The sequence below is a fragment of the Scyliorhinus torazame genome, chromosome 1 (assembly GCF_047496885.1).
Source record: "Scyliorhinus torazame isolate Kashiwa2021f chromosome 1, sScyTor2.1, whole genome shotgun sequence".
Lineage (NCBI taxonomy): Eukaryota > Metazoa > Chordata > Chondrichthyes > Carcharhiniformes > Scyliorhinidae > Scyliorhinus > Scyliorhinus torazame.
This window is the reverse complement of record NC_092707.1, coordinates 126,789,779-126,816,043: the sequence shown is the minus strand read 5'-3', so window position 1 is coordinate 126,816,043 and position 26,265 is coordinate 126,789,779. Positions and strand designations below refer to the sequence as shown.

At 50.5% G+C, this 26,265-nt stretch overlaps 1 non-coding gene across 1 annotated transcript; it reads right to left on the bottom strand.

Moving 5' to 3' along the window:
- Positions 1–3,086: 3,086 nt before the first annotated feature.
- Positions 3,087–3,281, bottom strand: LOC140430220 (U2 spliceosomal RNA). The gene has a single exon (XR_011949366.1). It is a non-coding gene; the product is annotated as a U2 spliceosomal RNA (small nuclear RNA).
- Between the last annotated feature and the right edge of the window lie 22,984 nt (positions 3,282–26,265).

Sequence of the window (26,265 nt, the reverse complement as noted above, 5' to 3'; positions counted from 1 at the left end):
GTCCATGGATCCAGCTGCATGGTACTGTCCATGAAAATCAGCTCAGCATGGAGATGGAGAGCAGGAACCGGTCTGTCCAGCAGAGTGGTGTTGAGGGTATCAGGTAGCTTTTGTTGCGCTCACCTCAAAGTCTCTGGTGAACTGAGGACCATCTTGTGCATGCCACGTTTTATCAATTGATGCTGATATGATTTCCCGTTGGCATGATGCAAAAGTGGAAGGCCTGACGGGAGGTCCGTGGGAAACTGTTTTAATCAGCATTCATGAGATACAAATGGTGTTCACACCACCTGCCAGCTGATGACTAACCCATCATTGGGAGAATTGCAACTTGATTTTCCGCTGGCGGGTTTCTGAATTTTTGGCTCCTACCAGATTCTCCACATCTGCCCACCACCAAACCGGTCGCGGGCGCAATGGGAAAACGCTGCCCAATGTGAGGTCAATATTAATCACCCCGCCATTGGAAGCTATGTCTCGAGTTGGTTAGTCCCTAAACTTTGGAATTCACTCACCAAACCTCTCTGCCTCTCTACCTTTCTATTCCCCTTTAAGACATTCCTTGAAACCTGTCTCTTTGACCAAATCTTTTGCACCTGCCTCACCTTATGTGGGTCAGTGACAAATATTGCTTTGTAACACTCCTGTGATGTTCCTTGGGATATCTTATTATATTAAGGGTGCTCTATAAATACAAGTTTTTGTTGCTATTGACAGACTGCTACTATAAGAACAAGTACCTTTAGTTGGGTTTAGCCATCTGGTTGAAACCAAATGATACCTGCTGTTTTTATTCTAAAATCCGGACTTGCAGTTCAGGCAGAGTTGTGTATAGTTTAAATCCAGGTGTGTGTGTTAAGATTTCCTTCCAAATCTGTAGGCCCAGGGATGGTGCAGGCCAGGCCTATAAGCCTTTCTTGAATTTGAATTGTGAGAATGTTTAACCACACATGTTAGTTGTGGAGGATACATTTTAATTAATTCTGTTCAAGAACTTTAAAGATTGACTGGAAAACCACTTCTGGCCATTCATTGTTGACAAGTTAGCAGACTCATTTCCGTTCATGAGAACAGTGACTGTCGCTCTCTCTCACTGTCTCCCTGATTAACCTCAAGTTCTATTTTCTTACCAGTTTAAGACCTTGTGCCCCCAAAAAATATTAGTTTAACTTAGCTGCAGAATAATGCATTTAGCATGTGTTTGTCTCAGTCACGCTTTATTAATGTATTTTCTGGCAAGCTCCTCTTCAAGCTAAGTAGGTTTCCTCAGCCACAATTTAAACGATTCATTCACTGAAACCTGATTTAATTTATTATTTTATTTGTGCTGGTGTGCTGAAGACTGGTTTATAATTTGTGCAGGAAATGCCAATTCTGACACACAGTGGCAGCAGTGTGTACCATCTACAAGATGCACAGCAGCAACTCACCAAGGCATCTTTGACAGAACCTTCCAAACTCGCGACCTCTACCACATAGAAGGACAAGGGCAGCGGATACAGAGGGACACCACCAGCTGCAGGTTCCCCTCCAAGTCACTCACCATCGTGACTTGGAACTACGCCGCCGTTCCTTCCCAGTCGCTGGTTGAAAATCCTGGAACTGCCTCCCTAACAGCACCGTGGGTGTAGCTACAACGTGCAGTGGTTCAAGAAGGTGGCTCAACACCACCTTCTCAAGATAAATTCGGAATGGGCAACAAATGCTGGTCTAGCCAGCAAAGCCCACGGCCCATTAAGTAACTTTAAAAAATGCAAAAATAAATTAATTTTGGAAAATTATTGTTAAAATATAGGAAGCAACTTACAATTAATGACAGGAGAACCGAGCGAATAAGTTCAGAGACCACATTACACAACCTAATATTGAGTGACCCATACAGTAAGTGACCCATAACTTCAAACGGTGAAACCCAGGAATAGTCACATCCCAAATAATTTTTTTAAAAATAAAAAATTTAGAGTTCCAATTCATTTTTTCCAAACAAGGGGAAATTTAGCATGTTCAATCCACCTACCTTGCACATCTTTGGGTTGTGGGGGTGAAACCCACGCAAACACGGGGAAAATGTGCAAACTCCACATGAACAGTGACCCAGGGCTGGGATCGAACATGGGACATCAGCGCCATGAGGCAGCAATGCTAACCACTGCGCCATCGTGCTGCCCTTACATTGAAAATAAAAATGATGATAGACATTACCAGGCATGATGAGATTATCAGGCAGGAGGTGTGTTTGAAAACAGGAAGTGCATGCTTGGCAAGAGGTCTTTATTATAAAGACACATTAACAGCTCCCCGGGACAATACTCATAATAGGTTTGAGGATATGGGGCGGGATTCTCTGACCCCCCGCCGGGTCGGAGAATCGCCGGGGGCTGTCGTGAATCCCGCCCCCGACGGTTGCCGAATTCTCCGGCACCGGGGATTCGGCGGGGGGCGGGAATCGCGCCGCGCCGGTTGCCGGGCCCCCCCCCCCGGCGATTCTCCGGCCCAGATGGGCCGAAGTCCCGCTGCTGGAACGCCTGTCCCGCCGGCGTGGATTGAACCACCTCTCTTACCGGCGGGACAAGGCGGCGCGGGCGGGCTCTGTGGTCGATCTGGCCCCGGGGGGTGCCCCCACGGTGGCCTGGCCCGCGACTGGGGCCCACCAATCCGCGGGCGGTCCTGTGCCGTGGGGGCACTCTTTTCCTTCCGCCTTCGCCATTGTCTCCACCATGGCGGAGGCGGACGAGACCCCCTCCATTGCGCATGCGCGGGGATGCCGTAAGTGGCCACTGACGCTCCTGCGCATGCGCTGCCCGGCAATGTCATTTCTGCGCCAGCTGGCGGGGCACCAAAGGCTTTTGCGCCAGCTGGCGGGGCGGAAATCAGTCTGGCGCGGGCCTAGCCCCTCAAGGTTAGGGCTCGGCCGCTCAAGATGCGGAGGATTCCGCACCTTTGGGCCGGCGCGATGCCGGACTGATTTGCGCCGTTTTTGGCATCGGTCGGCGGATATCGCGCTGAATACGGAGAATTTCGCCCATGGTTTTACAAAGAACGGACTATTTTTTTTTTTTTTTTTATTTTTTTTTTTTAATTTATTTTTCCTTTTCTGAGTTACCAAGCCAGGGCTCAGAGTGTGGGTCAGGGGCGAACCCCTAATCCAGCACCTCGCCTGCTCCAAAAAATGAATTCAAATTGAATCAAATTTATGGTCCCCACAAGAGAGACATACCAGATCTGAACCCAAAGGCTCAATCTACAGACACTTGATCTTAGCCAAAAGGCCGAGAAGCGATGGACCGGACTATTATAACATACAATGCATAATGTAGTATTCTGATGCTCAGAGAAGCTATGCCTTTACAGTACAGGTTAGGGTCAGTCAGAGCTTAATTGTTATTTAGACCATAAGACCGCAAGACACAGGAGCCAAATTAGGTCACTCGGCTCATCGAGTCTGCTCCACCATTCAATTATGGCTGATATGTTTCTCATCCCCATTCTCCTACTTTCTCCCCATAACCCCTGATCCCCTTATTAATAAAGAACCTATCTATCCCTGTCTTAACGACACTCAGCCAGACAGGTGGTTGATGTGTTGGTGGGGGAGCATTTAGTGATAGCAAACACAACATGGTTCAATTTAAAGTTGTTATGGAAAAAGAAATCGACAAGTTGCAAAAACAGGTTTTTGATTGGGGGAGAGTAGATTTTAACAAAATAAGGCAGGATCTGGCCAAGGTAGACTGGAAAGAGTTACTTGTGGGGAAACCTACAGAAGAGCAGTGGGGAGCGTTCAAAGGTGAAATGGGGAGGGTACAGTCCTAATATGTTCCCTCTAGGGTAATAGGAAGATGTAACAGACCCAGAAAGCCATGGATGACCAGAGAAATTCAGGATGCGATGAGAAGGAAAAGAAAGGCTTTTAACAAGTTTAAGGGGAGCAAGTCTGCAGAGGCATTAGTGGAGTACAGAAAGTACAGGATGGAGCTTAAGAAATCAATTAGGAGAGCAAAGAGGGGATATAAGAAAGCTCTGGCTGGTAAAAGTAGACAAAATCCCAAGATATTCTATAAGTACATCAATGGTAAGAGGATAACCAGGGAAAGGGGAAAATCTGTGGGTGGAGCTAGAGGACATTGGTGGGGTGTGTTGAATGAATATTTCACATCTGTCTTCACCCAAGAGAATGAGGAGGTAGTTATGGAACTCGGGGAGACAGATTGTGAGGTTCTTGAACAAATTGTCATAGGGAATGACAAGATATTGGAGGTATTGGTGGGCTCAAACATGGACAAATCTCCAGGTCCGGATGAATTGTGTCACAGGCTGCTGTGGGAGGCGAGGGAGGAGATTGCTGGAGCTCTGACCCAAATTTTTAATTCTTCTCTGGCCATGGGAGAGGTGCCAGAGGACTGGAGAACAGTTAATGTGGTCCCATTATTTAAGAAAGGTTGTAGAGAAAAGCCAGGGAACTACAGACTAGTGAGTCTCATGTCAGTAGTTGGGAAACTACTGGAGAAGATTCTGAAGGAGAGAATCTATCTTCACTTGGAGAGGCAAGGTTTGAGCAGGGATAGTCAGCATGGCTATGTCAGAGGGAGATCATGCCTAACAGATTTGATTGAATTTTTTGAGCATGTAACCAGGTTATAGATAGGGTAGTGCAGTTAACATGGAAGATAGGAGAAGGAGCAGGAGGAAGCCTTTTGGCTCTTCGAGCCTGCTCCGCCATTTATCACGATCATGGCTGATCATCCAACTCATGGGATACAGGATGATTTGATAAGGTGGATTCCTAATTGGCTTAGCGGTAGGAGACAGAGGGCGATAATTGATGGCTGCTTTAGTGTCTAAATCCAGTGACCAGTGGCGTACCTCAGGGATCCTTCTGGGCTCCCTATCGTTTGTCGTATATATAAATTACATAGATAACTATGGATCAATAGGTTTGCGAATGACACAAAGATTGGCCGGGTGGTTAACAGTGAGGCTGAGTCTCTTGGGTTACAGGAAGATATAGATGAGTTGGTCAAATGGGCGGATAAGTGGCAGGTGGAATTTAACCCTGAAAAGTGTGAGATGATACACTTTGGAAGGAATAATTTAATAACTAGTATACTTTGAAAGATCTGACACTGGGAAGAACAAAGGGACTGTGGCGTGTTTGTCCATAGATCTCTGAAGACGGAAGAGCAGGTTAATAGGGTGGTGAAAAAGGCATTTGTTTTTATCAATCGGGGCATAGATTACAACAGCAGGGAGGTCATGATGGAGCTGTATAGACTTTTGGTGAGGTCACAGCTGGAGTACTGTGTCCAATTCAGGTCACCACATTATAGGAAGGATGTGATTGCACTGGAGGGGTGTAGAGAAGATTCACCAGAATGTTGCCTGGGATGGAACATTTAAGTTATAAAGAGAGGTGGGATAGGCTTGGGTTGTTTTCTCTAGCGCAGAGAAGACTGAGGGGTGACTTGATCGAGGTTTACAAGATTATGAGGGGCATGGACAGGGTGGATAGGGAGCAGCCGTTCTCCCTAGTTGAAGGGTCAGTTATGAGGGGACACAAGTTCAAAGTGAGGGGTGGGAGGTTTTGATGGATTTGAGAGAAAGCTTTTTCACCCAGAGAGTGGTGACGGTCTGGAATGCACTGCCTGGTAGGGGGGTAGAGGCGGGATGCCTCACATCCTTTAAAACGTACATGGATGAATACTTGGTACACCATAATATTCAAGGGTATGGACCAAGTGCTGATGAGGGATTAGGTGGGCAGGTCAGGATCGGTGCAGACTCGATGGGCTGAAGGACCTCTTCTGCACTGTAGGACTTTGTGATTCTGTGATTTGGCCGCCACAGCCTTCTGTGGCAAAGAGTTCCATGGATTCACTACCCTCTTGATGAAGAAATTCCTCCTCATCTCAGTTTTTAAGGATTGTCCCTTCAGTCTGAGGCTGTGGCCAAGGGCTCTAGTTTTTCCTACAAGTGGAAACATCCTCTCCACGTCCACTCTATCTAGGTCTCTCAGTATCCTGTAAGTTTCAATAAGATCCCCCCTCATCCTTCTAAACTCCAACGAGTACTGACCCAGAGTCCGCAACCGCTCCTCATATGACAAGCTCTTCATTCCAAGGATTATTCTTGTGAACCTCTTCGGGATCCTTACCAAGGCCAGCTCATCCTTCCTTAGATACAGGGCCAAAACTGCTCACAATACTCCAAAAGGGTTTGACCAGAGCATTATACAGCCTCAACAGTACATCCCTGCTCTTGTATTTCATCATGAAACTTTATAAACGTGAACCACTCAAAAGTTTCAAGCTTCAAGTGAATTGTGAACATTTTATTTTCTTTAATAGTATTTTATGGTGCTAGATGCAACAGTTTTTATAGAAAAAACATTAATGGGCGTGATTTTCAGGGCCCGTTCGCCGCAGGGACCATAATGGGATTTGTGGCAGCGAGATCTGTTTGCATTCCTCGTCATACCCCCATTGGTGACGTAATCAGGTTCACACCCAGAAAGGATATGAACTGATTTCCATAGATTTAAATGTATTTAATATCAATATAGCTTAACGACATTGCTTCCCGGCACGTTAGATGCTCACTCCTGCCACTGTGATGTCATACCGGTGGAATCACTACTGGTTTTCGAGGCTGGGCAGTGCCCCCTGTCAGGATCCCTTGGCACTGTCTCCTGGCACTGTCGGAGAACAGTTCCAGGGAGCACTGCGAGGGGGCAACTTTCTCCATTGGTGAATGGGGGCTTCCCCTTATGTGTGTTGGGGGTAGGGGAGAGGGATTCATGCTGGAGAATGCACTGCCCAGCCTTGGCCCGCAACCCAAGGGCAAAGTCTCCACACCCCTTCCCTCCCATTATGCACCGACCCCCACAGCGGATAATCCTCCCGGCAGGATTTGGTGAAAGCTTTCCCAAGTGTGAACCTGACGCGATGGAGTTCATGGTGGGTCAAGGAAGTCGGTGCATACCTGAGGTTGCCTCCAAAGTCCATCGGAAAGCGCTCCTCCCCCCACAATGCAACAACAGAAAGCACTTAGATACTTTTGATGTGGTGATGATTATGAACTGTCAATCATAGCAAGAGTGTTTATAAACATTGTGTTTAGCAACAAGGCAGGGTACGCATGGTGCCTTCAAGCATGAAGGGAAAGATAGATGAACAATCGACCAAGTCTCTGAAGTAATAAGACTATCAATCACTGGCTAATGCAACGTATTGCTGTATGAAATTTAATGGAAGATATGCATTTCATAGGCTGTCAAGGGTTTTGAGACCCTTTGAAGTGTACTTGGCTTTTGAGGAAGCCTCTGATATTTATAACAGCTGCTGCTTAAACCCCCCTTAACTCACTTTCAGACTGTGCATTCCTGATCCTAACCACTGTTGAAAAATATTCATCCTGGTGTCGCTTTTTATTCTTTTGGCAATCATTTTAAATTGACTTTCTCTCTACCTACTCAGTCCAGACCCCTCATGATTTTGAGCACCTTCCATAAAATCTCCTCTCAACCTTCTGTGCTCTAAGGAGAACAGCCCCAGTTTCTCCACTCTTTCCGTGTAACTGTAGCCTCTCGTCCCCACAACCATTCTCAACTTTTTTATACTCTGTAGCCGTCATATTTTTTTTTAAGTGCGGTGCCCAGAACAGTTGAGACCAAATCAGTATTTAGTAAAGGTCTATTATAAAGTCCTTGCTCTTGTACTCTATGCTTCGATTTATAAAATCATTTGTCAGCAGAGCTTTAAAGAGACAATCAGCTTCTTAAACTGTGTGTTCCATATTCTATTTTGCATTGATTTATGTGTGAAAATATTTTGTTCTTGTTGTGTTGGGAAAGGATTAGCTTTCTGTTATATTTGAGCCACAATTCCTGTTGTTAGATGGCTGGATACGAAAACAGTCCAGCTCCCAGCTCTCTGCAGGGAAGGGAGAACTATTTCTACCAGTTTTATTTTCCTCCAAGCCCTTGGTTTCAACCTGCAATATAGGCCAAAATCGTTCTGTGCTGGCAAAAGTGGTTGTGTTGTTACCCAGAGCCAAATGTTTTGCCTCAGGTCATGTGTCTGGTTTCTAGTACACCACACATTTAACAAGCCAGTACTGGAGACTTGAAAAACTTCATTTTGAAACACACACAGCTGTAAACATCCTTCTAGGCATTGTTGTTCGGTCACATATTAGTTTATCACTTAAGGCAGTCATTTTCAACCCCAGGGTCGCTGGCGGGTACCGAGAGGGTCATGGGGTCATGCATCGCGCCGTTCCCGATCGCAGGAAGAGGTGCTAAATTTAAAATGCCGACCCCGTCCGGCTTTTAGAATGCCGGCTGTTCCGCGCAGGCACAGGCCCAGAGCCAAGCTGCACGGAACGCCTTCTCCCGACATCAGCGTGCTGACCCAGGAGCAGAATTTTTATTAAATCACTGGAGTCTTCCTGCCTGGAGCGGTGGCAGAGAGCAGGTTGTCCACTGACAACACATGTTCTGGGCGTGAGAGCGTTTCCTCCGTTTTGTAGCTGCCAGCACTGCTGGTGTGAACTCCAAGGCCTCTGATGAACAATCCATGAAGAAGAAACTGAAAAACAGGAACAAAGGAGCACGAATTGATTACTTGAGGTGTGGGTTATTAATTATGCCACCGCGGACGGTGATGTGTTGAGTGGACACACATCAGGTAGCTCTCCTCCAGACCAGAACTAAATTAGGTGGATTTTGCCCGAAAATTCAAAAGCAACTTAGCCTAACTGAGAAAAGGAAGGAATAGAACCAGAATGCAGCGAATAGGAGCTTGACGGGTCAAAAGGCCGACTGAAGTGGTGGAAAAGGCCTCGAGAAGCAGGCGGACGAGCCGGCAGACCCACGAGACGAGGGGGCCTCGGTCACCCAGGAGACATGGAGGCCGACACCCCGAGCATCAGCTTCCCCCCCACCACCTGGAGATGAATGGAAGGCATTCCTTATGAAGGAACTGACCGTCATGAAAGAGGCGATAAAGGTAAAAATCCAGATCAGGGTCAAGGTGGCGGTGACAGAGGCAATGGCCACTGCAAAAATCAATTGATGGATTTGGGAAGAAGGTGGAAGCACAGGAAACAACATTCCATGAATTAGAGAAATCCTCAACGGACCAGAGCGACAGGATCATTGCCCAACAGGTAGAAGTTAAAAGGTTGGCGGCCCAAGGGAACTTAAAAGGGAAAGTCGAGGACCAAGAAAACAGGTCCCAACGCCAGAACATTCGAATTGTGAGCCTGCCAGAGTGTATTGAGGGCAGGGATCCAACGAGCTATGTCGGCCAAATGCTGGGCAACCTAGTTGGGAAAGACAACTTCCCCAACCCCCCACAGATCGACATAGCGAACAGGTCGCTCAGGCCAAAACTCAAGGCAGGGGAACAACCGAGGACAGTCATCGCGAAGCTGCATCGATACCAGGATCGGGAGAAGATCCTGAAGTGGGCAAGTCAGACCAAGGCGAGTACCAGGTTACGGCACAATATCCGAGTATATCAGGACATTGGGGCGGACTTGGCAAAATGCAGGGTCGAATTTAATCAGGCAAAATCAGCCCTGTACGGGGTGCAATTCGGAATGCTATTCCCAGCCAGGCCCTGGGTAACATCCAGAACAAGGAGCATTACTTTACCACCCCGGTGAAGGCAAATGAATTTGGACGGACAAACTGTCTGGACAAGGGGCAGGAGAGGCAGTGATGAAGGCAGAACAGAGAAGGAAATCGAAAAAGGTAGAGACTTCTTAGGCACTTGATATGTTTACACGGGACTGTGCTGCATCGCTCTGATCAGAAAGACCGGGTCACGGAAGGACGAGGATAGGGGAATGCAGGTCAGGGTGAGGTACAGGCAGAGGATGCAGTTAGACAGAGAGCATAAGTTAAGGGTAAGATCAGCCCCAGGAGGGGAGCCACCACACCATCAGGGATAGCTAGCACAGGAAGAAAGACAGCAAGGGGTGCTGTGACGTACCTCCTGGCAGGGAGGGAGCGCCTAGCTAGGTGGGGGGGACGGACGGGGGGGGACAAGGGCAGGGAGGGGGAACACATGGGAGGGATGGGGAAGGGGCCACACAGGGAGGGGGTGTGGGGGAGGGGGTGAAGGAACGCAAAAGGAACATGAAGGGAAGAACGGGTTGGCGTTTGGATTGGCTTCAGCAGGCAAGGTGTAGGCTGAAGTAACAAGATGGCACCACAAGCAGCCACCTTGGAGGGTCCCTAAACAAAGGGAGACCCCGGAGTGCAGGGCCGCACCCACGTGGTGGGCACACAGTTGCCGATCATGTTGGGTGCCCCTGGACAAAGGGAAACCCCGGGGTGCAGGGGCTTGTCCATCAGGTAAGTATGGTTGATGCCTCAGGAAGGAGGGGAAAAAGAACCCCACCAAGATTATCACCTGGAATATCAAGGGACTTAACGGCTCAGTGAGAAGATCCAGAGTCTTCACCCATTTAAGAAGTTGGAAAGTCGACAGTCTGCAAGAGACACACCTGAGGGAGAAGAACCGACTGCAGATAAGGAAGGGCTGGGTGGGACAGACATATCACTCATGATACGGGCCGAGGGCTAGGGGAGAAGCCATACTGATTAACAAGAGAACAAAGTTGACAGTGACAAGGATGGTCACGCATCCAGGGGGACGGGGGATGGTCAGCGGTTTCCTCGACGGGGCACTAGTAGTTCTGGTAAATGTGTACGCTCCCAACTGGGACGACACGGAATTCATAAAGAAGACCATGGCGGAAGTCCCCAACATCGACACACACACTGATCATGGGGGGGTGGGGGCTTCAACTGTGTACAGGAACCATGGGCGGACCAATTGAGTCCCAGAACAGGGAAAAAGACAGGCATGACTAGGGAACTGGGAGCATTCATGGAGCAGATGGGGCGGCAGGTCCTGCACCCCGGTGAGAGGGAATTCTCGTTCTTTTCGCCGGTGCACAAAGTATACATACGGATTGAATTCTTTGCAGTGGGGAAATCGGTACTTCCAGAAATAGTAAGGGCGGAATACTCCGCGATAGTCATCTCCAACCACGCTCCACATTACATGGATGTGAGGTTAGAGACAGGCCGTGCCCAACGTCCCACATGGAGGTTGGAAACTGACCTTTTGACCGGTAAGTTCTGCCAGAAAACATCACAGGCCACAGGCGAGTACATCACTAACTAGAACGAGGAAGTCTCACCTTCCACGTTCTGGGAGGCACTGAAGGCGGTGATTAGGGGAGAGATTATAGCCTATAAGGCATGTAGGGATAGGGAAGAGAGGGAGGCCTGGCGACAACCGATCGAGTCCATCCTGGAGGTTGACAGAAAATACTCCGAGGCCCCGACCGTAGAGCTTCTGACAGAGAGGAAAAATCTGCAGATGGACTTTAATCTGCTATCCCCAGGAAGGCATTGCACCAACTCCGCCAGACACAGGGGACCTTCTACCAACTCGGAGAAAAGGCTGGCCGCCTACTGGCTCACCAGCTGAGAAAGCAAGCAGCCAGAGGGAAATAGCGCAGGTCAAGGACAGCAGAGGCAGACTGGTAGCTGAACCAAAGGAGGTCAACCGAGCATTTGAGACCTTCTACCAAGGGCTGTACACGTCCGAACCCCCGATGGGGACGCGGGGATAACACGGTTCCTCAATGGACTGGACATGCCAGTCATGGTGGACGATAGGCAAAGGGAGGTGGAAGCACCAATAGGACTGGGAGGGATTATGAAGAGCATCAGCTCCATGCAGGTGGGGAATGCGCCAGGACATGATGGGAGAAGACAGGAGAATAGGGATGAGAAAAATATCAGCCATGATTGAATGGCAGAGCAGACTCGATGGGCCGAGTGGCCTAATTCTGCTCCTATGTCTTCTTGACTTATGCTCTTATGGTGCCTGGTGGACGTCTATAAAAAAATCGCACCAGCTCTGGCCCTGCACCTATGGGACATGTTCACAGACTCGCTAGCGAGGGACACCCTGCCTCCAACGCTAACACAGGCCACGATATTGCTTACCCAATAAATATAAAGACCCGACGAAATGCGAATCACATAGACCCATCTCACTGCTCAATGTGGACGTGAAGATATTCACAAAAGTCCTGGCTCAACCTGGGAAAGAGTGAGGCATTACCAGTGAACCCGAATGGGGGAGGGACAGAGCTGAAGGTCTACCATTCCTACTAGCCCAAAGCAAATTCCCCGACCTGGGGATGCAGATAGCCCATGACTGGACACAATCCACAAGTGGAATCTGACCAGTCTGGTGGAGGAAGTTAAAAAGGACCTACACAGATGGGATGCACTCCCGCTCCCCCTGGCAGGGAGGGTGTAGACAATCAAGATGAACGTGCTGCCGAGGTTCCTCTTCCTGTTCAGATCCATACCGATCTTCATCCCCAAGGCCTTTTTCCAAGGGATAGACAAAAACGATCATGGCGTTTGTGTGAGGGGGAAAGAACCTAAGGACCCCCAAGCTGACACTGCAAGGGAGGAAAAATCTGGACAGCCTGACCCTTCCAAATCTACAATACTATCACTGGGCAGCCACAACCGAGGGTGAGGGAATGGACACGAGAACCCAACAAGGAATGGGTGAGGCTGGAGGAGTCCTCCTGCAAATGAACAACCCTCCGGGCACTCGCTACGGAGTGCCCCCAGCGCCCCCCCCCCCCCACCCCCCCCACCCCCCCACCCCCCGCCCACGGCAAAATACACATCCTGCCCAGTGGTGGTAGCCACATTGAGGACTTAGAACAAAATGAGGCAGCATTTTGGTTTAATCGAGATGTCCTCCATGGCCCCATCTGTAATAATCGTAAATTCCATTCAGCCATGCTCGACACCACCTTTAAAAAATGGAGACAAGATGGGGGGACGCTAGTGGTCAGGGACACACTCGAAACCCGAGACGAACTAACGGAAGATCTGGAGCTACCGACAGGACAGGAACTCTGGCACCTTCAAATCAAACACTTTCTCAGCAAGGAGACGACGAGGTACTCTAGGATCCCCAGAGACACTCTAATGGAGGAACTATTAAGCACGGACAGTAAGGAGGGGGGGAGCAGTGGAGACATCGATGGACGATTGATGAAACGGGCAAGGACACCACTGAACAGAGCCAGGAAGAAATGAGAGGACAAACTCGGGACGGAAGTGAGTTGAGGACTCTGGAACGAAGCACTGAGTAGAGCTAACTCCACCTTCTCCTGCGCAAGGCTAAGCCTCATGCAGTTTAAAGTGGTGCACAGAACCTGAATGAACAGGTTCGTCACAGAGGTGGAGGATAAATGCGAACGGTGCCTGGGAGGCCCGGCCAACCACGCCCACATGTTCCGGGCCTGCCCCAGACTTGTCGGGTTCTGGACAGTCTTCTTCGAGGCGATGTCCGAGGTTGTGGGGGTGAGGGCGGAGCCGTGCCCGAGAATGGCAGTCTTCGGGGTATTGGAGCAGCTAGAACTACATGTGGGGAAGAGGGCCGACACCCTGCCTTTTGATTCCTTAATCGCCCGCCGGAGAATCCTGCTTGGCTGGCGATCAGCAGCACCACCCACAGCTGCAGAATGGCTGGCAGACCTGGCGGAATTTCTCTACCTGGAGAAGATTAAACACGTCATCTGGGGGTTGGACGAGGGCTTCCACAAAGTGTGGGGGGCCTTTCATCAGCCTGTCCCAAGACCTGTTCGAAGGCAAACAGCAATGAAGTTACTGTGAAAAGCCCCTAGTCGCCACATTCAGGCGCCTGTTCAGGTACACAGAGGGGAAATTCAGAATGTCCAAATTACCTAACAACACATCTTTCGGGACTTGTGTGAGGAAACCGGAGGAAACCCATGCAAACACGAGGAGAACATGCAGACTCCACACAGACAGTGACCCAAGCCGGAAATCGAACCTGGGACCCTGGAGCTGTGAAGCAACAGTGCTACCCACTAGGCTACCGTGCTGCCCATGACACTCAGTAGTATGACACCAAGCAAAAGTTAGTGCCAGGAAAGAACCAGACTATCAACGGGGGCAGGGGAAGGGGGGGAGGGTGCGGATGGAGAGAATGTATGTACAGTATGTAAATAAGAAATATCACAACGTGTAAATATCAGGTGCACCAAATGTTAAGTTATCATTCTGCAAAAACTGGAAAAATACCAATAAAAATATATTTTTAAACATGTATTGTGCCACTGTAAATCGGGATCCATAGTGCATGTGTGTTATATTCCTGGAAGTACTGGCAAATGAAAGTTTAAAACCCTCAATACCTGAAAGGCATTTGAAGACTAAACATGGCGAGTTTGAGGACAAACCTCTTGATTTTATTCAGTGGATGCAGTGAGATCTTAAATCATCAGCTGGAGTCCTTAGCAGAAATGTACCTTTTTTTTTAATATGTTTTATTGAAATTTTTTTCCCAAACAACAATTTTTCCCCTCTTACAAAGCAAACGCAACAATAACAATACAGAAATTTTTAACAATACACAAGTAACAAAACCCCTTTATCTTTGACCTAAACTAAACTAAACCCCCCCCCCCCTCCCCCTGGGTTGCTGCTGCTGGTCATCTGTCTTCCCTCTAACGTTCCCCTAGGTAGTCGAGAAATGGCTGCCACCGCCTGGTGAACCCTTGAGCCGATCCTCTCAGGGCAAACTTTATCTGCTCCAGTTTAATGAACCCCGCCATATCATTTACCCAGGCCTCCAGTCCGGGGGGTGTCGCCTCCTTCCACATGAGTAGGATCCTGCGCCGGGCTACTAGGGACGCAAAGGCCACAACGTCGGCCTCTTTCGCCTCCTGCACTCCTGGCTCTTCCGCAACTCCAAATAGAGCTAACCCCCAGCCTGGTTTGACCCGGGCCTTCACCACCCGCAAAATCACTCCCGTCACTCCCTTCCAATACCCTTCCAGTGCCGGGCACGCCCAAAACATATGTGCGTGGTTTGCCGGGCTCCCGCCACACCTCCCACATTTGTCCTCCACTCCAAAGAACCTGCTCAATCTTGCTCCCGTTATGTGTGCTCTATGTAGCACCATAAATTGAATCAGGCTAAGCCTGGCGCATGAGGAAGAGGAATTTACCCTGCTTAGGGCATCAGCCCACATACCGTCCTCTATCTCCTCCCCTAGTTCTTCTTCCCACTTTCCTTTTAGTTCGCCCACTGACTCCTCCCCCTCTTCCCTCATCTCTCGGTAAATCTCTGACACCTTGCCCTCTCCGACCCACACCCCTGAAAGCACCCTGTCCTGTATCCCCTGTGTCGGGAGCAACGGAAATTACCTCACCTGTTGTCTAGTAAACGCCCTCACCTGCATATATCTCAAGAAATTTCCCCGGGGCAACTTATACTTTTCCTCCAATGCTCCCAAGCTCGCAAAAGTCCCATCTATAAATAAATCTCCCACCCTCCTAATTCCCAACTGGTACCAGCTCTGAAATCCTCCATCCATTCTTCCTGGGGCGAACCTATGGTTGTTCCTGATTGGGGACCCCACCAGGGCTCCCCGCACCCCTCTCTGTCGCCACCACTGTCCCCAGATATTCAATGTTGCCGCCACCACCGGGTTCGTAAACTTTTTAGGTGAGATCGGTAGCGGCGCCGTCACCAGCGCCTCTAAACTCGTCCCTTTACAGGACTTTCTCTCCAGTCTTTTCCACGCCGCTCCCTCACCCTCCATCATCCATTTACGTATCATTGCCACATTGGCGGCCCAATAGTAATCGCCCAAGTTCGGTAGTGCCAATCCTTCTCTGTCCCTACTACGCTGAAGGAACCCCCTCCTTACTCTCGGAACTTTCCCTGCCCACACGAAGCTCGTGATGCTCCTGTCTATTTTATTAAAAAAGGTCTTGGTGATTAGTATAGGGAGACATTGAAATACAAATAAGAACCTCGGGAGGACCATCATCTTAATTGCTTGCACCCTGCCCGCCAGCGATAGAGGCTGCATGTCCCACCTCTTGAAGTCCTCCTCCATTTGTTCTACCAACCGTGTCAGATTAAGTCTGTGCAAGGTTCCCCAGCTCCTAGCGATCTGAATCCCCAGGTATCGGAAGTTTCTTTCCACTTTCCTTAGAGGCAAGCCTTCTATCTCTCTACTCTGGTCCCCTGGATGTATCACAAATAATTCACTCTTCCCCATGTTTAGCCTATACCCCGAGAAATCCCCGAACCCCCTCAAAATTCGCAAACCTCTATCATCCCCCCCGCTGGGTCCGACACGTATAACAATAGGTCATCCGCGTATAACGAGACTCGGTGTTCTTCTCCCCCTCTAATCACCCCTCTCCATTTCCTGGAGTCTCTCAACGCCATGGCCAGAGGTTCAATTGCCAACGCGAACAACAATGGAGACAGCGGGCATCCCTGTCTTGTTCCCCTATATAGTCGGAAATACTCCGATCTATGTCGACCTGTAACTACACTTGCCGTTGGAGCCCCATAAAGAAGTCTAACCCAGCTAATAAACCCGTTCCCAAACCCAAACCTCCTTAACACTTCCCATAAATACTCCCACTCCACCCTATCAAATGCCTTCTCTGCGTCCATTGCCACTATCTCTGCCTCCCCCTCCACTGGGGGCATCATTATCACCCCTAATAGTCGTCGTACGTTAACATTCAGTTGTCTCCCTTTTACGAACCCTGTCTGGTCTTCGTGCACCACCCCTGGGACACAGTCCTCTATCCTCGATGCCAGTACCTTTGCCAACAATTTGGCGTCCACGTTCAATAATGAAATGGGTCTATAGGACCCGCACTGCAACGGATCTTTATCCCTCTTCAAAATTAACGATATCGTCGCCTCCAACATCGTCGGGGGTAGAGTGCCCCCTTTCCTGGCCTCATTGAACGTCCTCACCATCAACGGGGCCAACAAGTCCACATATTTTCTGTAATACTCCACCAGGAACCCGTCTGGTCCTGGGGCCTTCCCTGCTTGCATGCTTCCCAGTCCCTTAATAACCTCGTCCACCCCAATCGGTGCCCCCAGGCCTACCACCCCCCCGCTCCTCCACTTTCGGGAACCTCAATTGGTCCAGGAACTGCCGCATCCCCTCCTCTCCCTCTGGGGGTTGAGACCTATACAGTTCCTCATAGAAGGTCTTGAACACCTCATTTATCTTTCCTGCCCTTCGCACCGTGTCTCCCCTTTCGTCTCTAATTCCTCCTATCTCCCTCGCTGCTGCCCTCTTTCGCAATTGATGAGCCAACAGGCGACTAACCTTTTCCCCATATTCATACCTCCTCCCCGTGCCTTCCTCCACAGTACCTCCGCCTTTCTGGTGGTCAGAAGGTCAAATTCCGTCTGGAGTCGTCTCCTCTCCCTGTACAATTCCTCCTCCGGGGTCTCTGCAAATTCCCTATCCACCCTTAAAATCTCCCCCAGTAATCTTTCCCTTTCCTTGACCTCTGTTTTCCTTTTGTGGGCCCCAATGGAGATCAGCTCTCCTCTGACCACCGCTTTTAGTGCTTCCCATACCACTCCCACAGGGACCTCGCCGTCGTCATTGACCTCCAGGTATCTCTCAATACACCCCCGCACTCTTGCACACACTCCCTCATCCGCCATCAGTCCCACATCTAATCGCCAGAGTGTTCTCTGCTCCCTTTCCTCTCCTAATTCCAGGTCCACCCAATGTGGGGTATGATCCGAAACCGCTATGGCTGAGTACTCAGCTTCTTCCACCCTAGAGATCAACGACCTTCCCAAAACAAAAAAATCTATCCGGGAGTACACTTTATGGACATGGGAGAAGAAGGAAAACTCCCTAGCCCTAGGTCTAAGAAATCGCCATGGATCCACTCCCCCCATTTGGTCCATAAACCCCTTAAGTACCTTGGCCGCTGCCGGCCTTCTTCCGGTCCTTGAGCTGGATCTATCTAGCCCCGGGTCCAGCACCGTATTAAAGTCCCCTCCTAAAATCAAGTTTCCTACCTCCAGGTCCGGTATACGCCCCAGCATCCGTCTCATAAATCCCGCATCGTCCCAGTTTGGGGCATACACATTAACCAACACGACCTCCATTCCCTCCAGCCTGCCACTCACCATTACATATCTACCTCCGCTATCTGCTACGATGTTCTTTGCTTCAAATGCTACCCGTTTCCCCACCAAAATGGCCACCCCTCTATTCTTTGTGTCCAGTCCTGAGTGGAACACCTGTCCCACCCATCCTTTCCTTAGCCTAACTTGGTCCGCCACCTTTAGGTGCGTCTCTTGGAGCATAACCACGTCTGCCCTTAGTCCTTTCAAATGCGCGAGCACTCGGGCCCTTTTTATCGGTCCGTTCAGGCCTCTCACGTTCCACATGATCAGCCTCACTAGGGGGCTACCTGCCCCCCTCCCGTGTCGACTAGCCATTACCTTCTCTCGGCCAGTCCCATATCCCGCCTCCGCGCTCCCGCTCGCTCCCCCAGCGTCGCACACCATCCCCGCCCACCCACTCTTTTGCCATTTCCTTTTGGATTTCCACAGCAGCAACCCAGTTGTCCCCCCCCCCTCCCCCTCCCTCCCCCCCTCCCTGCTAGATCTCTTTCTAGCATGATTGCTCCCCCATATTACTTCCGTAAGTCAGCTGACTTCAACTGACCCCGGCTACTCCTGCTCACTCCTCGACCCCCCCGTGTGGGGAACTCCCATCCGCCTTGTGCCTGTCTTCCCGCCTTATTCTTTCTGGCGCGGGAACATCCCTTTACCTGACCCGCCTCGTATGGTGCAGCTCCCTTTCCCCTCCCCCTCCCCTTCCCCATTCTCCAACTATGTCCTGTCTTTCCCCCCTCACCGGCGCCCACATTTCCCCAATGTCTCCCCCCTTCCCAATTTACTTCTTAATTAACTTCAACCATAACATTAACAATAACATTTCCTGCAGCATCAGTCCCTCAGTTCCGATCCAATTTCTCTTCTTTGATGAAGGTCCATGCTTCCTCCGCTGTCTCGAAATAATGGTGTCTCTCCTGATACGTGACCCATAGTCTTGCCGGCTGCAGCATCCCGAACTTCACCTTCCTTTTATGCAACACCTCTTTGGCTCGGTTGAAGCTCGCCCTCCTTCTCGCCACCTCCGCACTCCAATCCTGGTATACCCGTACCACTGCATTCTCCCATCTGCTACTCCGCACCTTTTTAGCCCATCTCAGGACCTCTTCTCTATCCTTAAGGCGGTAAAATCGCACGATTATCGCCCTGGGTGGTTCTCCCGCTTTTGGTCTTCTCGCCGGAATCCGATTTGCCCACTCCACCTCCAAGGGGCCCGTAGGGGCCTCAGCACCCATCAGTGAGCTCAGCATCGTACTTGCGTACGCTCCACAGTCCACTCCTTCCACACCCTCAGGGAGACCCAGTATCCGAAGGTTCTTCCTTCGCGCTCCATTTTCTAGGGCTTCGATCCTTTCAGTACACTTTTTATGAAGTGTCTCGTGCGTCTGTGTCTTAACCGCCAGGCCCAGGATCTCGTCCTCAATATCTGTCACCTTCTGCTCCACCACGCGGAGCTCTGTCTCCTGGGTCTTTAATGTCTCCTTGAGCTCCTCAATTGCCTGTAGCAACGGGGTCAGCACCTCCCTCTTCAGCAGCTCCACGCACCGTCTCACAATTTCATCCTGCTCAGGCCCCCATGTCGCCTGCGCTTTCTCCGCCGCCATCTTGTACTTCTCTCTTTCTGACCCTTTGGTCGACGATTCCTCGCGCTGCAGCCGCCGCCGCTGGTTTTTTCCTCCTTCGTTTGGGGGGGACTCCCTTCTCACACACCCCACACCGGGTTGCGTCGTCGAAAAATTCCCCGTTGGGGCTCTTAAAAGAGCCCGAAGGTCCGTCGGAGCTGGAGCCGCCGAAGCGTGCGGCTAGCTAGGCATCACCGCAACCGGAAGTCTCTTCAGTGGCCTTGATGAGGTCTTTTCACAGTTGTTCCCTCTGCTGCTAGAATTCACCTTTGATACAGGCCCTCAGGTCAGATTGCAGCTTTAAGCTTGCCCTTCCCCCGCCTGCATGCTGGAAGTGGCCCTGTTTATCCTGCAGTTGCAGCGAAATCTTTTACTGTTTCTGCCGTGTCTGGCAACCCAGAGACATACCCTTCCTGGGGGACACTGTCGGGGGAATATTGCAGCCTTCTTCCCACACCGGGAAATGTCAAACAAATGCCGTGGGGGCCCTGTAACGAGCCCAAAAGTCCGTTCCAAGCAGGAGCTGCCGAATATGCGACCTAGCTCTGCATAGCCGCACCCGGAAGTCGCAGAAATGTACCATTGAATGACAAAGCAAATGAGATCATGAGGACCAAGCAGGTTCACCTTTAAAGGTAAGTGAAAATGGTGGGTCGCAAAGTTTGGGCAGCGGGGTTCGCGAAGGTTGCCTGGCGTGGGGCGCAAACGTCAGCCACCATGGGTCGCGAAGGTTGGCCAGCATGCATCCCGAAGGATGGCCGCTTGGTAAAAATGGATCCTCGGCAAATACGTTTGAAAAACACTGATTTAATTTATTGTCTTTTAAAAAGATATTAAATTTAAATGCTCTCTATCTCTGGTATAACCCCACTAAACCTACGGGGACGACCCGATTAATCACCCGGTGAGCCTCGTGGAGTCCGAGCTCCCAACGCTGAGGGGCGGAGGCCCGTCAGTGATCTCATTAATTCCACGGGATGAAACACAGCCCAGACAGGAGTCAAGATTCCAGAACAGTCCCCGCTGGGAGTTGGACCGGTGCTTGTATGTAGTTTGCATAAACCAAGAGTTGAAAATAAACCATTTTTGCCCATCTGAAAAGCCTGAAAGCTGGCATAGCCTTCCTAAATGAAACACACCTGAGAGAGGACCAAACGCAGAGGTAAGAAAGGGCTGGGTGGGATAGATGTATCACTCGTGTTTACATAGATTTACATAGAATTTACAGTGCAGAAGGAGGCCATTCGGCCCATCAAGTCTGTACCAGCTCTTGGAAAGAGCACCCTACCCAAGGTCAACACCTCCACCCTATCCCCAGTAACCCAGTAACCCCACCCAACACTAAGGGCAATTTTGGACACTAAGGGCAATTTTTCATGGCTAATCCACCTAACCTGCACATCTTTGGACTGTGGGAGGAAACCGGAGCACCCGGAGGAAACCCATGCACACACGGGGAGGATGTGCAGACTCCGCACAGACAGTGACCCAAGCCGGAATCAAACCTGGGACCCTGGAGCTGTGAAGCAATTGTGCTATCCACAAGGCTACCATGCTGCCCCTATGGGACGAGAGCTAGGGGAGTAGCCATATTGATTAAGAGGACGAGATTCACGGCAACAAGGGTGGTTATTGGATTGAATTTGTTTATTGTCACGTGTACCGAGGTACAGTGAAAAGTATTTTTCTGCGAGCAGCTCAACAGATCATTAAGTACATGAGAAGAAAAGGGAATAAAAGAAAATACATAATAGTGCAACACAACAAAGACAATGTAACCACATAAGCACTGGCATCGGATGAAGCATACAGGGTGTAGTGTTAATGAGGTCAGTCCATAAGAGGGTCATTTAGGAGTCTGGTGACAGTGGGGAAGAAGCTGTTTTTGAGTCTGTTTGTGCGTGTTCTCAGACTTCTGTATCCCCTGCCCGATGGAAGAAGTTGGAAGAGTGAGTAAGCCGGGTGGGAGGGATCTTTGATTATACTGCCCGCTTTCCCCAGGCAGCGGGAGGTGTAGATGGAGTCAATGGATGGGAGGCAGGTTCGTGTGATGGACTGGGCGGTGTTCATGACTCTCTGAAGTTTCTTGCGGTCCTGGGCCGAGCAGTTGCCATACCAGGCTGTGATGCAGCCCGATAGGATGCTTTCTATGGTGCATCTGTAAAAGTTGGTAAGAGTCAATGTGGACATGCCAAATTTCCTTAGTTTCCTGAGGAAGTATAGGCACTGTTGTGCTTTCTTGGTGGGAGCGTCGACGTGGGTGGACCAGGACAGATTTTTGGAGATGTGCACCCCTAGGAATTTGAAACTGCTAACCATCTCCACCTCGGCCCCGTTGATGCTGACAGGGGTGTGTACAGTACTTTGCTTCCTGAAGTCAATTACCAGCTCTTTAGTTTTGCTGGCATTGAGGGAGAGATTGTTGTCGCTACACCACTCCACTAGGTTCTCTATCTCCCTCCCGTATTCGGACTCATCGTTATTCGAGATCCTGCCCACTATGGTCGTATCGTCAGCAAACATGTAGATGGAGTTGGAACCAAGTTTTGCCTCGCAGTCGTGTGTGTACAGGGAGTAGAGTAGGGGGCTAAGTACGCAGCCTTGCGGGGCGCCGGTGTTGAGGACTATTGTGGAGGAGGTGTTGTTGTTCATTCTTACTGATTGTGGTCTGTTGGTCAGAAAATCGAGGATCCAGTTGCAGAGTGGGGAGCCAAGTCCTAGGTTTTGGAGCTTTGATATGAGCTTGGCTGGGATTATGGTGTTGAAGGCGGAGCTGTAGTCAATAAATAGGAGTCTAATGTAGGAGTCCTTGTTTTCGAGATGCTCTAGGGATGAGGGTAGGGCCAGGGAAATGGTGTCTGATGTGGACCGGTTGCAGCGGTATGCGAATTGCAGTGGATCAAGGCGCTCTGGGAGTATGGAGGTGATGCGCTTCGTGATCAACCTCTCGAAGCACTTCATTACGACTGAAGTCAGGGCCACAGGTCGGTAGTCATTGAGGCACGTTGCCTGGTTCTTCTTTGGTACCGGACCAAGGTTATGGACCAAGGAGGACGGTACGTCATGGTCAGCGGTGTCCTAGACTGGGCACCGGCAGTCCAGGTTAATGTGTATGTGCCCAACTGGGACGACACAGCTTTCATAAAAAAGACCATGGCGGAAATTCCCGACAATGACATGCACAAACTGATCATGGGTGGGGCGCTTTCAACTGTGTACAGGACCCGTTGACGGACCGATTGAAACACAAATCGGGCAAAAGGATGGGGATGGCCAGGGAGCTGGCAACATTCATGGAGCAGATGGGGGCGGTGGACCCATGGTGGCTCCTACACTACAGTGAGAGGGAATTCTGGTTCTTTTCACTGGACCACAAGGCATACTCAAAGATAGACTTCTTTGCAGTGGAGAAACTGGTGCTTCCAGGAATAGTAAGAGCAGGATACCCCGCAATAGTTATCTCTGACCATGCTTCACATTACATGGATGTGAAGGTGGAGACAGGCCGTGCCCAGCACCCCACGTGGAGGTTGGTAAAGGACCTCTTGGCCGATAAGGTCTTCTGCCAGAAAATATCGCAGGCCATATGTGAATACATTACATACAACCGGAACTGGGAAGGCTCACCTTCCACATTCTGGGAGTCACTAAAGGTGGTGATTAGGGGAGATTATAGCCTACAAAACTTGTAGAGACAGGGAAGAGTGGATGGCCAGGCAGCAACTAATCGACACCATCCTGGAGATGGACAGAAAGTACTCTGAGGCCCCGACCGTGGAGCTTCTGCCGAGAGGGAAAATCTACAGATGGACTTTAACCTGCTATCCACTAGGAAATCAGTGCACCAACTCTATCAGGCACGGGGGACCTTTTACGAGTACCGGGGGAAAGCTGGCCGCCTCCTGGCTCACCATTTGAGAAACCAGGCAGCCACGAGGGAGATAGCCCAGGTGAAGAATAGCAGAGGCAGACTGGTAATTGAACAAAAAGAGGTGAACCAAACCTTTGAGACATTCTACCGAGGGCTGTACACCTCTGAACCCCCCGACGGGGATGCGGAGGTGAAACGGTTCCTCGATGGACTTGACATGCCAATTGTGGGGGACGATAGGTGGGAGGAGCTGGGAGCACCAGTGGGACTGGGAGAAATCATGGAGAGTATCAGCTCGATGCAGGCAGAGAAGGCGGCGGGACACGACGGGTTCCCGGCAGACTTGTATAAGAAATTTGCACCTGCCCTGGCCCCACACATGTTTGAAGACTCGTTAGCGAGGGGCACCTTGCCTCCTACACTAACATAAGCCACGATGTCGCTGATACCCAAAAAAGACAAGGACCTGACGGAATGTGGATCATCTCGACCCATTTCACTGCTGAATGTAGACGTGAAGGTACTCGCAAAGGTCCTGGCCAAGAGACTCGGGTACTGCGTAACAGAGATGATCGCAAAGGACCAAACAGGCTTTGTCAAGGGTAGACAGAAAACTGTGAACATCAGGGAGCTGCTGAATGTAATAATGACCCATCTGGGGAGAGAACACCAGGGGTGATCATGTCTCTCCATGCAGAAAAGGCCTTTGACAGAGTCAAATGGAAGTACCTTGGTTTGGGCTAGGGACAGGGTTCACCTAGTGGGAACTCCTGTATAACGCCCCCAAGGCGAGCATTCAGACCCACACCAGCAGCACAGAATACTTCCAGCTACACAGAGGCACAAGGCAGGGATGCCTGCTGTCCCCGCTCCTGTTCGCCCTGGCAATTGAACCCCTGGTGATCGCTCTGCGAGACGCGGAAGGCTGGAACGGCATCCGAAGAGGAGTCAGAGAGCACAGAGCCTCACTCCATGCAGATGACCTGCTCCTCTATATCTCGGACCCACAGAAAGGCCTGAAAGCAATCATGCAACTTCTGAGAGAGTTCAGAGCCTTCTTGGGCTACAAACCCAACCTGGGCAAGAGCGAGGCATTCCCGGTGAACCTGAACGGAGAAGGGACAGAGCTGGAGGGACTACCATTCAACTAGCCCAAAACAAATTCCGCCACCTGGGGATCCAGATAGCCCACGACTGGACACAGATCCACAAGTGGAACCTGACCAGCCTGGTGGAGGAAGTAAAAAAGGATCTCAAGAGATGGGATGCACTCCCGCTTTCCCTGGCTGAGAGAGTGCAGAAGATCAAAATGAATGTACTACTGAGGTTCCTCTTCCTGTTGTGACCCATAATGATCTTCATCCCCAAGGCCTATTTCCACAAAGTGGACAAAATAATTATAACAATTGTGTGTGTGTGGGGGGGGGGGGGGGTATAAACCAGAGGATACCGAAGTCAATGTTGCAATGGAGGAAAAACATGGGCAGTCTAGCCTTACTGAATCTACAGTACTACCACTGGGTGGCCACAGCCGAGAGGGTGATGGATGGGTGAGAGGATGGATATGAGAGCCAACTAGGGAATGGGTGAGGCTGCAAGGGAATGACCCTCCGAGCATTTGCCACGGCAGCCCTCTCATCCCCCCCCATCAAAGCACACACCCCAGCCCAATGGTGTTAGCCACATTGAAGACGCAAAATCAAAGACGGCAACATTTTGGCCAACCGAGCTGTCCTCCATGACCCCCACCTGCGGCAACATTCCTGCCGGCCATGCTTGATGCCACCTTTAAAAAGTGGAGACAGGATGGGGGGGGAGGGGGGGGGGGCGTTAGCAGTTTGTGATCTCTACATATGGGACAGACTCGCGACCTTAGATAAACTAACAGAGGACCTAGACCTACTGACAGGACAGGAGCTGAGGCACCTCCAAATTAAACACTTTCTCATTCAGGAGACGGCAAGGTACCCCAGGGCCCTGAGAGACACTCTCCTAGAGGGACTAATTAACACAGAAATTAAGGAGGGGGGGAACTGCGGGAACATATGCAGATGGTTACTAGACAGGGCAAGACTACCATGGACAAAACTAGACGGCAATGTGAGGGTGGAACTGGGGGACAGAAGTGGACTGAGGATTCTGAAGCGAAGCACTGAGCAGGGCCAACTCCACCGCCTCCTGTGCTAGGTTAAGCCTTACGCAGTTTAAAGTGGTGCACAGAACCCACCTGCCTGGAACCCAAATGAGCAAGTTCTGCCCAGAGGTGGAGGACAAATGTGAAAAGTGCCAGGGAGACCCAACCAACCACGCCCACATTTTCTGGGCCTGCCCCAGACTTGTCGGGTTCTGGATAGCTTTCTTCAAGGCAATGTCCAAGGTTGTGGGAGTGAGTGTGGAGCCATGCCCGAGAGTGGCAGTCTTCGGGGTATCCGACCAGCCAATCCTTCATATGGGAAGAGGGCCGACGCCCTGGCTTTTGCATCCCTAATTGCCGCCGGAAAATCCTGCTCGGCTGGCGATCAGGCGCACCACCCAATGCTGCAGACAGGCTGGTAGACCTGGCAGAATTTCTCCACCTGAAGATCAAGTACACCATCCGAGGGTCGGACGAGGGCTTCCACAAAGCGTGGGGGCCTATCAGCAGCCTGTCCCAAGACCTGTTTGAAGGCAACAGCAACTAGGAAGAGAGGGGGGATGGGGAGAAGAGAGGGAAAAA